The sequence below is a fragment of the Salmo salar genome, chromosome ssa07, assembly GCF_905237065.1.
Source record: "Salmo salar chromosome ssa07, Ssal_v3.1, whole genome shotgun sequence".
Lineage (NCBI taxonomy): Eukaryota > Metazoa > Chordata > Actinopteri > Salmoniformes > Salmonidae > Salmo > Salmo salar.
The window spans coordinates 37,491,169-37,506,834 of record NC_059448.1 but is presented as its reverse complement, the minus strand read 5'-3'; the positions used below and the strand labels follow the sequence as shown (position 1 = coordinate 37,506,834).

Genomic DNA, 15,666 nt, shown 5'->3' with positions numbered 1-15,666 from the left:
GTTTTCTATCCAAAGCCAATAATTATATGCATATTCTAGTTACTGGGCAGGAGTAGTAACCAGATTAAATCGGGTACGTTTTTTATCCGGCCGTGTCAATACTGCCCCCTAGCCCTAACAGGTTAACAAACTATAGTTTTGGCAAGTCGGATAGGGTATCTACTTTGTGCATGAAACAAGTAATTTTTCCAACAGTTGTTTACAGACAGATTATTTCATATATAATTCACTGTATCACAATTCAAGTGGGTCAGAAGTTTACATACACTTAGTTGACTGTGCCTTTAAACAGCTTGGAAAATTCCAGAAAATGATGTCATGGCTTTAGAAGCTTCTGATAGGCTAATTCAAATCAAATGTATTTATATAGCCCTTCGTACATCAGCTGATATCTCAAAGTGCTGTACAGAAACCCAGCCTAAAACCCCAAACAGCAAGCAATGCATGTGAAAGAAGCACGGTGGCTAGGAAAAACTCCCCAGGAAAAACTCCCTAGAAAGGCCAAAAATCTAGGAAGAAACCTAGAGAGGAACCAGGCTATGAGGGGTGGCCAGTCCTCTTCTGGCTGTGCCGGGTGGATATTATAACAGAACATGATCAAGATGTTAAAATGTTCATAAATGACCAGCATGGTCAAATAATAATAATCATAGTAGTTGTCGAGGGTGCAACAAGCACGTCCGGTGAACAGGTCAGGGTTCCATAGCCGCAGGCAGAACAGTTGAAACTGGAGCAGCAGCACAGCCAGGTGGACTGGGGACAGCAAGGAGTCATCATGCCAGGTAGTCCTGAGGCATGGTCCTTGGGCTCAGGTCCTCCGAGAGAAAGAAAGAAAGAGAGAAAGAGAGAATTAGAGAGAGCATATTTAAATTCACACAGGACACCGGATAAGACAAGAGAAATACTCCAGATGTAACAGACTGACCCTAGCCCCCCGACACATAAACTACTGCAGCATAAATACTGGAGGCTGAGACAGGAGGGATCAGAAGACACTGTGGCCCCATCCGATGATACCCCCGGACAGGGCCAAACAGGCAGGATATAACCCCACCCACTTTGCCAAAGCACAGCCCCCACACCACTAGAGGGATGTCTACAACCCAGACAGGAAGACCACGTCAGTGACTCAACCCACTCAAGTGACGTACCCCTCCCATGGACGGCATGGAAGAACACCAGTAAGCCAGTGACTCAGCCTCTAATTGACATCCTTTGAGTCAATTGGAGGTGTACCTGTGGATGTATTTCAAGGCCTACCTTCAAACTCAGTGCCTCTTTGCTTGACATCATGGGAAAATCAAAAGAAATCAGCCAAGACCTCAGAAAAAAATTGTAGACCTCCACAAGTCTGGTTCATCCTTGGGAGCAATTTCCAAACGCTTGAAGGTACCACATTCATCTGTACAAACAATAGTACGCAAGTATAAACACCATGGGACCACGCAGCCGTCATACCGCTCAGGAAGGTGACACATTCTGTCTCCTAGAGATGAACGTACTTCGGTGCGAAAAGTGCAAATCAATCCCAGAACAACAGCAAAGGACCTTATGACGATGTTGGAGGATACAGGTACAAAAGTATCTATTTCCACTGTAAAACGAGTCCTATATCGACATAACCTGAAAGGCCGCTCAGAAAGGAAGAAGCCACTGCTCCAAAACCGCCATAAAAGCCAGACTACGGTTTGCTACTGCACATGGGGACAAAGATTGTACTTTTTGGAGAAATGTCCTCTGGTCTGATGAAACAAAAATATAACTGTTTGGCCATAATGACCATTGTTATGTTTGGAGGAAAAAGGGGGAGGCTTGCAAGCCGAAGAACACCATCCAAACCGTGAAGCACGGGGGTGGCAGCATCATGTTGTGGGGTGCTTTGCTGCAGGAGGGACTGGTGCACTTCACAAAATAGATGGCATCATGAGGGAGGAAAATTCTGCAACATCTCAAGACATCAGTCAGGAAGTTAAAGCTTGGTCGCAAATGGGTCTTCCAACTGGACAATTACCCCAAGCATACTTCCAAAGTTGTGGCAAAATGGCTTAATGACAACAAAGTCTAGGTATTGGAGTGGCCATCAAAGTTCTGACCTCCAATCCTATAGAAAATTTGTGGGCAGAACTGAAAAAGCGTGTGTGAGCGAGGAGGCCTATAAACCTGACTGTTATACCAGCTCTGTCATGAAGAATGGGCCAAAATTCACCCAACTTATTGTGGGAAGCTTGTGGAAGGCTACCCAAAATGTTTGACCCAAGTTAAACAATTTAAAGGCAATGCTTCCAAATACTAATTGAGTGTATGTACACTTCTGACCCACTGGGAATGTGATGAAAGAAATTAAAGCTGAAATAAATCATTCTCTCTACTATTATTGTGACATTTCACATTCTTAAAATAAAGTGGTGATCAGAACTGACCTAAGACAGGGAATTGTTACTAGGATTAAATGTCAGGAATTGTGAAAAACGGAGTTTAAATGTATTTGGCTAAAGTGTATGTAAACTTCCGACTTCAACTGTACAGTACATGTAGCAAAAAAAAACTAAAAGATATTTGTCCTCAGAGGGTTAATAATACAAAATAAAATAACTTGAAAGAAGAGGTCTGACGTATGAGTATGGTTCTCAGAAGTTCAGCCGTTGCAATTCTGAGACTGATGTCTTTGACCAAGGAGAGCGAATGGCAGCTGAAAATTGTTTGGTGACAGCAGCCTCCAACGTCAATTACAAGAGAAGGTTACCACCGAGTGAAATGAGTATGACGAAACATTGGCACTTGGCTAAGTGCTTTTTCACATTTTCTGAACAATTCTGCAGATTCCGATGTCAATTATACCCAGCTATGAACCCAACTCTTCAAGCGAGTAGAGGAAGATATACTGTGCATGTTGTTTTTCAACCATATAGGTTTATTTACATTCAGCAAGACCGGGGTTATCAGTGGATGAGGAGAGAGTTTGAGTCAGACAGAAGGTGGGTGTGATTGCTTTCTGAAAATGTATCGGTAGCCTGGTTAACCTGACAGAAACACTGCTGTGTTTCCCGGAAGCTTAGACCCGGAGCTTATTTTCAAATTGACACTTGCATTAAGGATTTTAGGGTTTGAGTAGAAAGTGCAGTAGCCCATTACTCTTCTGACAACCTACGCTGACCCACACACATGCATGCACAGACGCACTTGTAGGCTCTGCCCTAATTTATATGCTCTCTGTCACCTGGAGCTGCATGGCAAATGGTGCAGGAACACAAGGAAAACACAAAGGACAATGCCCAAGGACAAGTAAGCCATTCCCCCTCTGAGTGGCCAAAATGTATCTCTCCTTTACAGTAGCCAGAGGACTGACTATTGAATGTGTGATGGATACCAGACATAGAATAATACTATAGTATCCATCTGAAACTTGTCCCAAAAAGAGGACTCTGAAGCTATATGTATGTATGATCTCTGTGGTTACTTGTATCTGTACAGGGTGAACTTTAAATGACTCTATGCAAAGGGATTTTATTATCCTCTCAGGAATTCTGAGTTATTTACATTGGTCTTATCCCCCACACAAGCCTTTAATTGCCCTGACACCATTTGGAGATTGAGCCTGGTTGTCAGGTTACTGTAAACTTGGTATCGTTTCATTGCTCAATGGTGGTTGTTTTTTTTTTTATTACATTTTTTTTTAAATAATTCAACCTTTTATTTAACTAGGCAAGTCGGTTAGGAACAAAATCTTATTTATAATGAGGGACGACGCTGGGCCAATTGTGCGCCGCCCTATGTGACTCCCAATCACGTCCGGTTGTGATACAGCCTGGATTCGAACCTGTAGTGTCTAGTGACGCCTCAAGCACTGAGATGCAGTGCCTTAGACCGCTGCGCCACTCGGTTACACCTTCAGATGTTATAAATTGAATTAAATGCCTTGGTTCTCTCTTATCCTGTATCCATTTCATGGAGGAAGGTTGTATGATCAAGTCTCATTTCCTAGGCATCTCTTTGTTCATGCTTTGTCTTGTAAGTTAACCTTAGGATCTATATGCCTAGAATAATGCTTTTGTTAATGTCAGCATTGCCTTATAACTTAAGTTTTATGCCTTGTATGTGAATCCATTCATTTTACAAAGTAATTAAGTACACTTGTATTTAGAATTCAATTTAAGTATTTGATTGCCTAGTACTGAAATTCAACTATAGTCTCTTGCATATTGCTAAATAATCTTTATGAAGTCAGATAAACATTTTAATAGGTTCATTGCTTGGTCTGAGTCACATGTGAGGTTTATATAATACATGTGTGTATATATGTTAAATATTACCACACTCGCACACTTGAAAGGGGAGGATTATTTTTGTCTCTTCAATAAGTTGTTCCTAACAGATTCTCGATGGGGTGCATAACATCAGATTACTCAGACCTCTTTCAGGGCTCACAAATATGGCTGTTGTTTATGATGACGATAGTCAGGATAACATACACAGTTACGCACATCCCACAGACTATATGGATGCAGGAGAATAGCATGTGAAGACAGTGCAAACCTGTCTCCCCCTTCCTCAAAAGGAATCTCCTTACATTGGAGTACACCGTACATTACATTTACATTTTAGCCATTTAGCAGACGCTCTTATCCAGAGCGACTTACAGTAGTGAATGCATACATTTCATAATTTTTTTCCCCCGTACTGGTCCCCCGTGGGAATCGAACCCACAACCCTGGCGTTGCAAACAAGTGTGGCTCAGTTGGAGACACATCTTCTGCCTGTGTCTCCAATAGACTTTCAGACCGTCATCATCACCTCCCTTTCCTTCTTGGTGTCCTGGAGACAGGATGATATTATTGGACGCTATTTATGAAAGGGAACGGGAGTGTGACTGCATGCTAACGTTACACATGCACAACCACTGGGTTGTTGGCCAGCAGAACATATACCATCATAATCAGAAGATTGGTTGGTTCAGCGAAAGGGAAGTTTCTTTGCTTGAGGAGGACAGTGTGTGTACATGTTTGTGAGACTTGGTTGGATTGGTTGGTAAAAATAAATCTTACACACAGAGACCCGGGTTTAATAAAGAAGCAGAGTATTGTCTACCCCAGATTGGTTTGTTCAGGGAATGGCAAGGGACATTTCTTGGCTTGAGAACGATGTGTTTGTGAGACTTGATTTTGATTGGTTGGAGAGATGTCTTGATATCCTTAGACACACATGGACCCAGGTCTAATAAAGCAACAGAGTATATTGACAGACTGTGTGGACAGAGTCTGTTCCAACACTTCTCAGGCTTTGGTTTATTGACTCACTGGAGAGATGCTGGAGTCTGGAGATGCTATTTGTCAAACACACACACACTGGCACGCACACAAACTGACACACACACACACACACTCTTGTGAGATGTCAGCGTGGCTCCGGCAGCGTGGTGTTTTTATTTGGGAGTCCAAATAAAGTGGAAACAAGGTTTATTGAGTGCGAAATGTGGCCCCATAAAAGGGCCAGTCTGCTAGATCCCCGAACATCCTGCCTCTCTCCCTCCGCTCCCTCCATCCATCCATCCCTGCCTGACGGAGAAGAAAAGATAACAATAATAAAGTCTCCTGCCCGCTGCTCTCCTCTTCTCCTCTCAGCCCAGAAATACTGCTGTTTATGGTTCCCAACCCAACGCCTCAAGAAGACCATGAATCAGCTTAATGCAAGTGTCTTGTTAAAGAGATATGTAAACAGTATTTCACGCCGAAAGGGCAAGGATGAGGAGTTGGGCCTTTGGAAAACAAAGAAACTGGCAGGTATTGCTGCCCCGATGATGAACATCCGCTACATTTCAGGTGGTTATATTATAGACCACACAGTCAGTCTGTTGCTGAGCACTGAGTGTGTGTTATTTTGTTGTAGTCAGATATTTTTTTTTTTTTATGACATTCTGGGAACAGGACCCCCCACAGGTCTTTATTGTTTTTATGACATGCCCTTCTAATACAAGTACATGCACACACATTAAAACCCAAAGTTCTTTGGAGGGTACACTGGATAGAATGGCCATATGGTCTATAGCCAGTTACTCTGATAGAAACATGCCAGCTCTGCTCAGTTAACTGAGAACAAGCAAATTTGCTGTCATCGGGGAAGGCAAAAATCACCAAACAGAAGAAGACTAACTTTTCAAAATTATTATTACACGAGTAGCTTCCCGAGACGGCTAGTCTTGAAAGTAATGGCATTTTTTTCAACTTCTTTCATAATCCTCGCTAAACAACCAATGCCAATTAACAGTTAGCAGAAGCTCTAATCCTGATTAAAATTGAGGCAGATAATATGTGCATGTTAGTGTTTCTCAAGGCCTGTATTTAACTATTAAAGGACACAGACAACCTCATCGATTGACAGTCATTTGAATTCAGTTAGTGTAGAATTGTTTCTGAACAGGATAAAAGAGAGATATCAGTGCATAACCAATCTCAAGTCATTTGTGATGTACTTGAAGGGTAAATCTTCTGCTTAAGTCGAATTTCTCTGTCATGCATTGATGTCAAATGGGGAATCTAAGTGAAAATTTCACTTCAGTGGAAGTTACGATTCACCCCATTGCTAGGGCTGTTATGGTGACCATCTTACCGCCATACTGGCAGTTACGAGTTATGAACGCAGTGAAATTCCACATGACCATTTAGTCACGGTAACTAGGCTTCTCCAAGCTCTGATGCTCCCATGAGCTCATGTTGCACAACATTTCTATATGCTATGTAATTGCATGAGAAAAAAAGAGTTTTGATGTGCTCTATTAAAAAGAGGATCCCATCAGCTTTCTATAGGCTAAGCCTGCTATTTTTATTTCTCAACTTTCCTAATATTAAACAAATTTCATATGACGTATTATTTTCTCCTGCCCCTGTTCTGAAACAAGTGCATGATAATGGTCCATTCTAAATCAAAACTCATTTAACACATATTATTTAGTATATGTGAAGACAAGATTAAATTAAGAATAGTCTGATGGGTGACATCAGCCTATCACTTGTGAATGATGTATTATGCTATGACTTGTGAATGATGTATTATGCTATCACTTGTGAATGATGTATTATGCTATCACTTGTGAATTTTTTTGCCAGCGTGTGCAGTAAGGCAAGAAACAGCGCATGCCTTTTTTTTGTTGCTACTTTTTCAAATCATAGTCACACTTCATGAAGCCTAGCCCATAGGCCAATATGTTGATAAGCTTTGTATTGATGGGGGTTACCTTGGGGTCATGATAGGGGCTGCACAAAATGATTGATGTATTATAATAATTTATTATGCTTATGTAGTATTAATTAAAGGGGAAGGGCTATAAGACCCTCCTCCACTACATTTATAGGGTCCTGGACCACAGATTACCAATATATGCATTGTAAGGTTTAATATTGTTCCACAGTTGTTTTCTAGTCTCTGCCTCTTATAGAAACGGTCTGAGAGATGTGTGAGCCATTGCGGTCAAAACAGGGTGTCTGTGAGAGAGCTCCTCAATGCTAAAAGAGATGCATAGACACAGACCCCTGCAGGGAAGTAAATAAATAAGAGACAAGTCAGATATACCACTGCAAGCCACACGTGAATGGAAAATTACTGCTGAGCCCTTAGAAAACACTGGACAATTGTTTTCTCCTGCAAGTTTGTGTAACTGCATGGGCTTGGTCTCATGAGTAGAAGTTGTTGACGTAGGCAGTTACACCACTAGGGGTTGACTGTAAGTATATTAAAGCAACTTTGACCTGTTTTATTTTGCAGAACTTACTCTGAAACATACAAGCTGTATTTCCATTGTCAACTTCTGTCTGCAAATGCATTAATAAAGGTTTAATTGATTTACTTAAAGAAGATATCGTCTGTCTGACTGATTTAACCAATAAGCCAATGATTAACAAGGAACCTACCCCGACAGTATCACAACTAAAGTGGCGAAATAACTTCTTAAAATTTAAGCACATTAATCTGCTTTACAACCGATAGGCGGCGTGTGAGTTTCAAGTTTGGGGAAGATCATTTTCACCATAAAAAATGCACCTTTTATAATAAAGCATTACATGCATAGTCACATTTGCGGTCACTTCTGAGAATGGTGTTTTCCCACTAATTGATTGCATTTTGGAACATTCGCACTTTAGCCTACTGCCGTGTGTGCATTACTGCGCTTATAATGTGAAGAAATGGCCTAATAGTTTATCAACATTTTAAGCTAAACTTTCGGCACTGTTGCATCAGCCTCATTGCTTTGACATTTTTTGGGGATGCGAGTGGTTGTATTAATTTGGGGTCTATTGCATCCCACAACTGTCCCAGAGTATGTTTTAGAATATTTATTTCTCACACAGGACAAGCTGACCAATGGAATAGGTTAACTTTTGTACTATGGAGATAGTAGATTGACAGGCTAGTACTTTTGCTGTTTGTTAGGCCTACTCATCTTGTTGGCTGACAAAGTAAATGTGGACAGTTCTTTTAACATCTTCAATACGTGCCTCGGAATTCGATAAGGACGTGCGCAGTTGTCTGTCTTCACTTGTAGCCTACTTCAGAGCTGAGATGCTTGTGAGAAGGACCCGATCATGTGAGGGGCATTGGCCAATAAGAATTGAGATATATCTTAGAGAGCCATGTGAGTGAGAGGTGCTTCGGCGCATGGCGATTGACAGCAGGGATAAGTGAATTATATATTTTATTCAGCCCAAGGGCACAACGGCCACTTTGACTGAAAAAGGCATGGATTATTTAGGGGCATTACGGCCACACAAGGGGGATGCTGCCAGGAAATTCGAGGCCTGGTGAGAATATTATCAAGGGTCTGCTTGTCAAATTGTGAATGAAAGACTGAAGTGTGTGCAACCTGCACAAGAAACAATGCAGAGCTCATACCTTTCATGCAACTTTTTTCAAATCATCATTAGTCGCATCATGCAGCCTTAGAATGTTTCTAAAAATGTAAACATCTAGCCCAACGTTTGTATAACAACTAAAGTTGGATAAATAACTCTAAATTAGGCATATAGGAGGACCTGTTTCTTTGTTAAACCTCTTAAGGATCTGCCCCTTTTTTTTTTCAATTTTCGCCTAAAATGACATACCCAGATCTAACTGCCTGTAGCTCAGGCCCTGAAGCAAGGATATGCATATTCTTGGTTCTATTTGAAAGGAAACACTTTGAAGTTTGTGGAAATGTGAAAGGAATGTAGGAGAATATAACACAATAGATCTGGTGAAAGATAATACAAAGGGGGAAAAAACTGTTCTTTTGTATTTTTTTGTACCATCTTTGAAATGCAAGAGAAAGGCCATAATGTATTATTCCAGCCCAGGTGCAATTTAGATTTTGGCCACTAGGCAGCAGTGTATGTGCAAAGTTTTAGACTGATCCAATGAACCATTGCATTTATGTTCCAACTTTTATGTCAAGACTGCCCAAATGTGCCTAATATGTTGATTAAGAACTTTTCATGTTCAAAATTGTGCACTCTCTTCAAACAATAGCATGAAATTCTTTCACTGTAATAACTACTGTAAATTGGACAGTGCAGTTAGATTAACAAGAATTTAAGCTTTCTGTCAAAATCAGATATGTCTATGTCCTGGGAAATGTTCTTGTTACTTACAACCTCATGCTAATCGCATTAGCCTACGTTAGCTCAACCGTCCCGTGGAAGGGACACCGATCCCCAAAAAGTTTTTAACCGCTCAACACAGAATAGCTGTATGTGTGCACTCCCTCGGAAACCATTTGGAAAAAATATCCTTTCTATTTTATTCAGATTAGTTAAATTGTATTCTTTATACTATAAAATAATGCCTCTGAATTCTAAGCAAATCTTGTCTGCTAAATGAACTAGTATCCCACATCCATTTGGCATTGCCAGATCAGGGACAATTCAGAGTATGCTATTTTGTTCTAAAATGGACTACATTTCTTTATCATGTTTCTTTAAACCTGTCTAAACTAAATAATGGATTTGTGATGGTGTAGGCTATATTAAATGGATTTATTAAAATGTAGATGTTCCTATGGTCTGCATCAGTGGCTTGTAGGCTATGCGTGGAAGCCAGGAGATGCTAAATGTGTTCATATTAATTAACGGTCAATTACCAGTTATTTGCTTGACAATCACTGGCTAACAAAATGTAATGACCGCCACAGCCCTACCCATAGTTCTTTGGTATGCACTGAACAGCACTGTGCAAGAACCTACAAGAAAGTGTAGACCGGTTGACATGCTGTTGGAATAACCTCATTATATTGGGGATGGCACAGTGGTCCTGTGGGCATAAGCTGTGATTCATCATGGCCATTATTCCACTGCACAAGTGCGCTAATTAACAATCGTTGCTGGCATTTTCATTCCTGAGATAAGATCCTTGGAGAGGCATACAAGTGTCTCTCAAAAAGACAGGCGTGGTTAGAATGTTTCGGGCAAACTTCTAAAACCGAGAGGCGAGCCAAGTTCCTGCAAGGTTTTCAGTGATATGTACCCCATACGTGTTGGCACGGCTACAGAATACAGTTTAATTCTGATACATGTAATGTGTTTATGCGACTTATGCATACAGCATGTTATCTAGGCATTTAGATATAGAGGCTGAAAGAGATCAGAGGGTGGTTATGGGAATTGTGTGAAATTACCCATGGAACGCACTGGGAATTGGCACGCTGGTCTGTTTATTAAATTGTGTGTTTTCCAGAACCCTGACAAATCAAGCAAATTAGTGCATTATTTATGTCTTTGTCTGACTATCGCTTCATCATTTGATCATGTTGTCTTCATCTCACTTGGAAAAACCCTAAACCCTACACAGATCATACTGAGTGTACTAAATAATGTAAGTAAATTCTATCGCAATGAGTTTTTGCTAAAGGACTGAGATTTACAGTAGTCCTACAAATGTGACACATTGACTATACCGGTAACTTGAGTTCAAACAGACATGCTACATAAGCTTTTAGAATGTGAAAAACATTTCATAGAAGGTGCTGGTATTCTGACCCACTCACACCACTTCTGTTTTGTTGATCTACAACCAGAGTGATTTGTAGCATAGACACAACAGGGAGTAAATATTCTACAGTAGTCTATTTTCCAGACAAGGGCTTAATATTCAGGTTATATGCTGTAAGGCTAGATATACAGTGCATTCGTAAAGTATTCAGACCCCTTGACTTTTTCCACATTTTGTTACATTACAGCCTTATTCTAAAATTGCTTCAATTATTTTTTCCCCTCATCAATCTACACACAATAACCCATAATGACAAAGTAAAAACAGGTTTTTAGACATTTATGCAAATAAAAAATATTGAATTATGACATTTACATAAGTATTCAGACTCTTTACTCAGTACTTTGTTGAAGTACGTTTGGCAGCGATTACAGCCTCGTGTCTTCTTGGGTATGATGCTACAAGGTTGGCACACCTGTATTTAGGGAGTTTCTCCCATTCTTCTCTGCAGATCCTCTCAAGCTCTGTCAGGTTGGATGGGGAGCGTTGCTGCTATTTTCAGGTCTCTCCAGAGATGTTCGATCGGTTCAAGTCCGGGCTCTGCCTAGGCCACTTAAAGACATTCAGAGACTTGTCCCAAAACAAGTCCCAAAGCCACTCCTTTGTCTTGGCTGTGTGCTGAGGGTCGTTGTCCTGTTGGAAGGTGAACTTTCGCCCCAGTCTAAGGACCTGACTGCTCTGGAGCAGGTTTTCCTCAAGGATCTCTTTGTAGTTTGCTCCGTTCATTGTGCCCTCGATCCTGACTAGTCTACCAGTCCCTGCCGCTGAAAAACGTCCCCACAGCATGATGTCGCCACCACCATGCTTCACCGTAGGAATGGTGCCAGGTTTCCTCCATACATGCCTCAGGTCAAAGAGTTCAATCTTGGTTTCATCAGACCAGAGAATCTTGTTTCTCATGGTCTGAGGGTCTTTACGTGCCCAAGCAGGCTGTCATGTGCCTTTTACTGAAGAGTGGCTTCCGTCTGGCCACTACCAGAGATGGTTGTCCTTCTGGAAGGTTCTCCCATCTCCACAAAGGAACTCTAGAGCTCTGTCAGAGTGACCATCCCTGACCAAGGCCCTTCTCACCCGATTGCTCAGTTTGGCCAGGTAGCCAGCTCTAGGAAGAGTCTTGGTGGTTCCAAACATCTTCCATTTAAGAATTATGGAGGCCACTGTGTTTTTGAGGACCTTCAATGCTGCAGAAAAGTTTTGGTACCTTTTCCCAGATCTGTGCCTCGACACGATCCTGTCAAGGAGCTCTACGGACAATTCCTTCGACATCATGGTTTTTGCTCTGACATGCACCGTCAACTGTGGGACCTTTTTATATTGACAGGTGTGTGCCTTTTTTCAAATCATGCTCAATCAAAATAATTTACTCAGGTGGACTCCAAGTTGTAGAAACATTTCAAGGATGATCAATGAAAACAGGATGCAGCTGAGCTGAATTTCGAGTCTTATAGCAAAAGGTCTGACTACTTATGTAAATAAGGTATTTCTGTTACATTTTCTTTTATACATTTGCAAACATTTCAGAAAACCTGTTTTCACTTTGTCATTATGGGGTATTGTGTGTGTGTGTGTGTGTGTGTGTGTGTGTGTGTTGATAAGGGGGCAAATAATTTAATACTTTTTAGAATAAAGCTGTAACGTAACAAAATGTTGAAAAAGTCATGGTCTGAATACTTTCCGAGTACTTTGCAGGCTAGGGCAAGATATAATTTGCAGGCTCTTGGTTTTTATGGCCGTCCATTAATAACGTGAGGCATTGAAATATATAAATGATATAGCTACTTGTTTAGCTTCATGGGTTCCTCAAGGGCTTGCGAATTGCCTGTCTGCTGGCACAAACTTAAACAAAATGTATGACTAAATCTTAGGAAACAGGATCCTGCTATTCCTTTGGTAAGCAAGTAAAACCAATAGACTCTACTGTATGAATCGACACACTGTCAGTGTTTCTTCTGTCACCTTTGTTCCTCAGTAAGTAAAGGGACTGAGCCTGCCAGCTAACATTACCATCCAGTCATTTGTCCTGATAAGAGATTGATTTGGTGACCGCAAATAGGCCAAAGAAAAGGAGAAGTGAAGAAGAGGAGGGATGGGAAATTATTTAGGGTTAGACAGGCGAAATGAGGGTAGGTGGGTGTAGTCAGCCTGTTGGGTGTTGCTTGTTTACAATGCTGGAGTGTTAATAAACTGAGAAGGGAAAGCTACTGCAAGTGTGGCCAGGTGATACAGGTCTGGCACTGTGTGTGGTTAGGAAGATCTGATCACAATCGGATCACAATGTGTCTTTTTTAATTGTCTACACCTGTCCAAAAAATGTGAGCACAATCAGAATGTGGACAAGATTAGGACAAAGGGTTAGTACCAGGTATAAACACGGCTTACAGTATATATGCTTGCCACATATTGGCACACATGTTGCATCGACAATTCCGACAACATCTCCTGCCCTCTTTCCTTCCTCCCTCTTGCTTCTCTCTCTCTCTCTCTCTCTCTCTCTCTCTCTCTCTCTCTCTCTCTGAATGTATTAAATACACCCCAGAGCATCTTTTTGTGCTCACAGCGCTTACCTCTATTTGAATTGTCAAAAGACCTTGCTTTTCTTCAGTCTAACTCGGCGTTCACACACACTTCCACTGAACCCACTCATCTAGCTCCTATTCGTCTTTCTCTCTCTCTCTGGAGCAATTGAGTCACAGGGAGATAGGCTCTTTGTTGATGATTTATTTATCAACCTATTTATTTTTAGACCATGCGCTCTAAAATGTTCTCCCAGAATATTTGTCCATATGTACACTACCGTTGAAAAGTTTGGGGTCACTTTTTAAAATGTATTTGTTTCTGGACATTTTGAGCCTGTAATCGAACCCAAAATTGCTGATGCTCCAGATACTCAACTAGTCTAAAGAAGGCCAGTCTTATTGCTTCTTTAATCAGAACAACCGTTTTCAGCTGTGCTAACATAATTGCAAAAGGGTTTTCTAATGGTCAATTAACCTTTTAAAATGATAAACTTGGATTAGCTAACACAACATGCTTTGGAACACAGGAGTGATGGTTGCTAATAATGGGCCTCTGTACACCTATGTAGATATTCCATAAAAAATCATCAGTTTCCAGCTACAATAGTCATTTACAACATTAACAATGTCTATACTGTATTTCTGATCAATTTGATGTTATTCTAATGGACAAAAAAAAAGTGATTTTCTTTCAAAAACAAGGACATTTCTAAGTGACCCCAAACTTTTGAACGGTAGTGTACGTAGGTCTACCTACTCCTCGCCCTTGCCATGCTCGCCCCCAGTTCGTCACGAGTTCTCCATGCCGCTGGTCTCCTTAGTGGTGAGTGAGTCATCGTTAGCAATTCTTTCCCTTTTAACAGCCTTCCCTGCTGTGTCTCGGGAGATTAGGACGGCTTTTAAAATGTAATGGTGGATCTATTAAGCATTTTCTTGTTGCTTTCTTTTGCTTTTTAAGACGCAGGGCTTGTGAGGAAACGCTCCGGTTAACGTATTTGTTTTCCTGTGGCACCCTTTTTCCTGTGGCACCCTTTTTCCTGTGGCACCCTTTTGTGTGGCTGCGAATGGCTGAGTTCCTAAGTGGATCTGTCCACTCTCTCAATAACACACTACACACACTAATGCTTGTCTTCAGGTGGACACTACACACTCGAGTGCTACACTCTTAAAATAAAAAACGGTTCCAAAAGGTTTCTTCAGCTGTCCCCATAGGAGAACCCTTTTTGGTTCCAGGTAGAACCCTTTTGTGTTCCATGTAGAACCCTCTGGGGAAAATGGTTCTACATGGAACTAAAAGGATTCTACCTGAAACCAAAAAGGCTTCTTCAAAGGGTTCTCCTATGGGGATAGCCAAAGAACCCTTTTAGGTTCTAGATTACACTTTTAGAAAAAAAAGGTGCCGTCATTAGGTAGACACAAAGATCTGTTCAGATCTATCATCTGGATGGAGGTTTTTAGCTGATTTAATATAATACTATGTGTTGTCCATAGCACAATGCAGAACATAAATATTTTAAGTCCTGTGGAACACAAGACAAAATCACATGTTTATGCAATTATGTATCAACCGTAGTAGGGTTATTTTGGGCTACAGGTCTGGTTACATGTAGGGAATAGTTGAGCAATAGAACACCTACTTTGTTTTTAAGTGTTCATAAATGTATATCTAAACTCAAGTATTTTTTTTAAATAAATAAACAATTCCATTCCTAGTCATCCATTTCCTGCGAAGTCATCTATTTAGTAACCTCCATGTCACAGGTACTACTCAAACTCAGATTAACTCATGAGTCTCAAATATTTGACACAATGTTAAATCATGTGTACTTAATCACCTGGGAGAGAAGTGAGCCAGGGTGAATACGAATAGATCCCCATTGTTCATTGGCCAGATTAGAGATCCAATGGAGTATCAGAAACCTTAAGCCCTTCCCAGAGTCCCAACCAACAATATCCTGGGTTTTGGTCCTTTGCACCCTTAGGAGAGTACAATTTCTCCCTTTTCTAAGTGTCCTACATTACGCTGCCTTAGGGGCCAGGAGTGAAAGGCTCTCTTTCTCATCCCCCCCATTGTTTGTGTGCTTATAAAGAGCTGGAACACGTACCAAGTTGAGCGACACGGGTCAGACCCTCCTTTGGG

At 41.0% G+C, this 15,666-nt stretch overlaps 1 protein-coding gene across 2 annotated transcripts in view; it reads left to right on the top strand.

The window, feature by feature from the left end:
* LOC106609254 (ras-related and estrogen-regulated growth inhibitor) overlaps nt 1-15,666 on the top strand; it is a 64,760-nt gene that overhangs the window by 14,216 nt on the left and 34,878 nt on the right. The gene's annotated exons all lie outside the window — the stretch shown is intronic.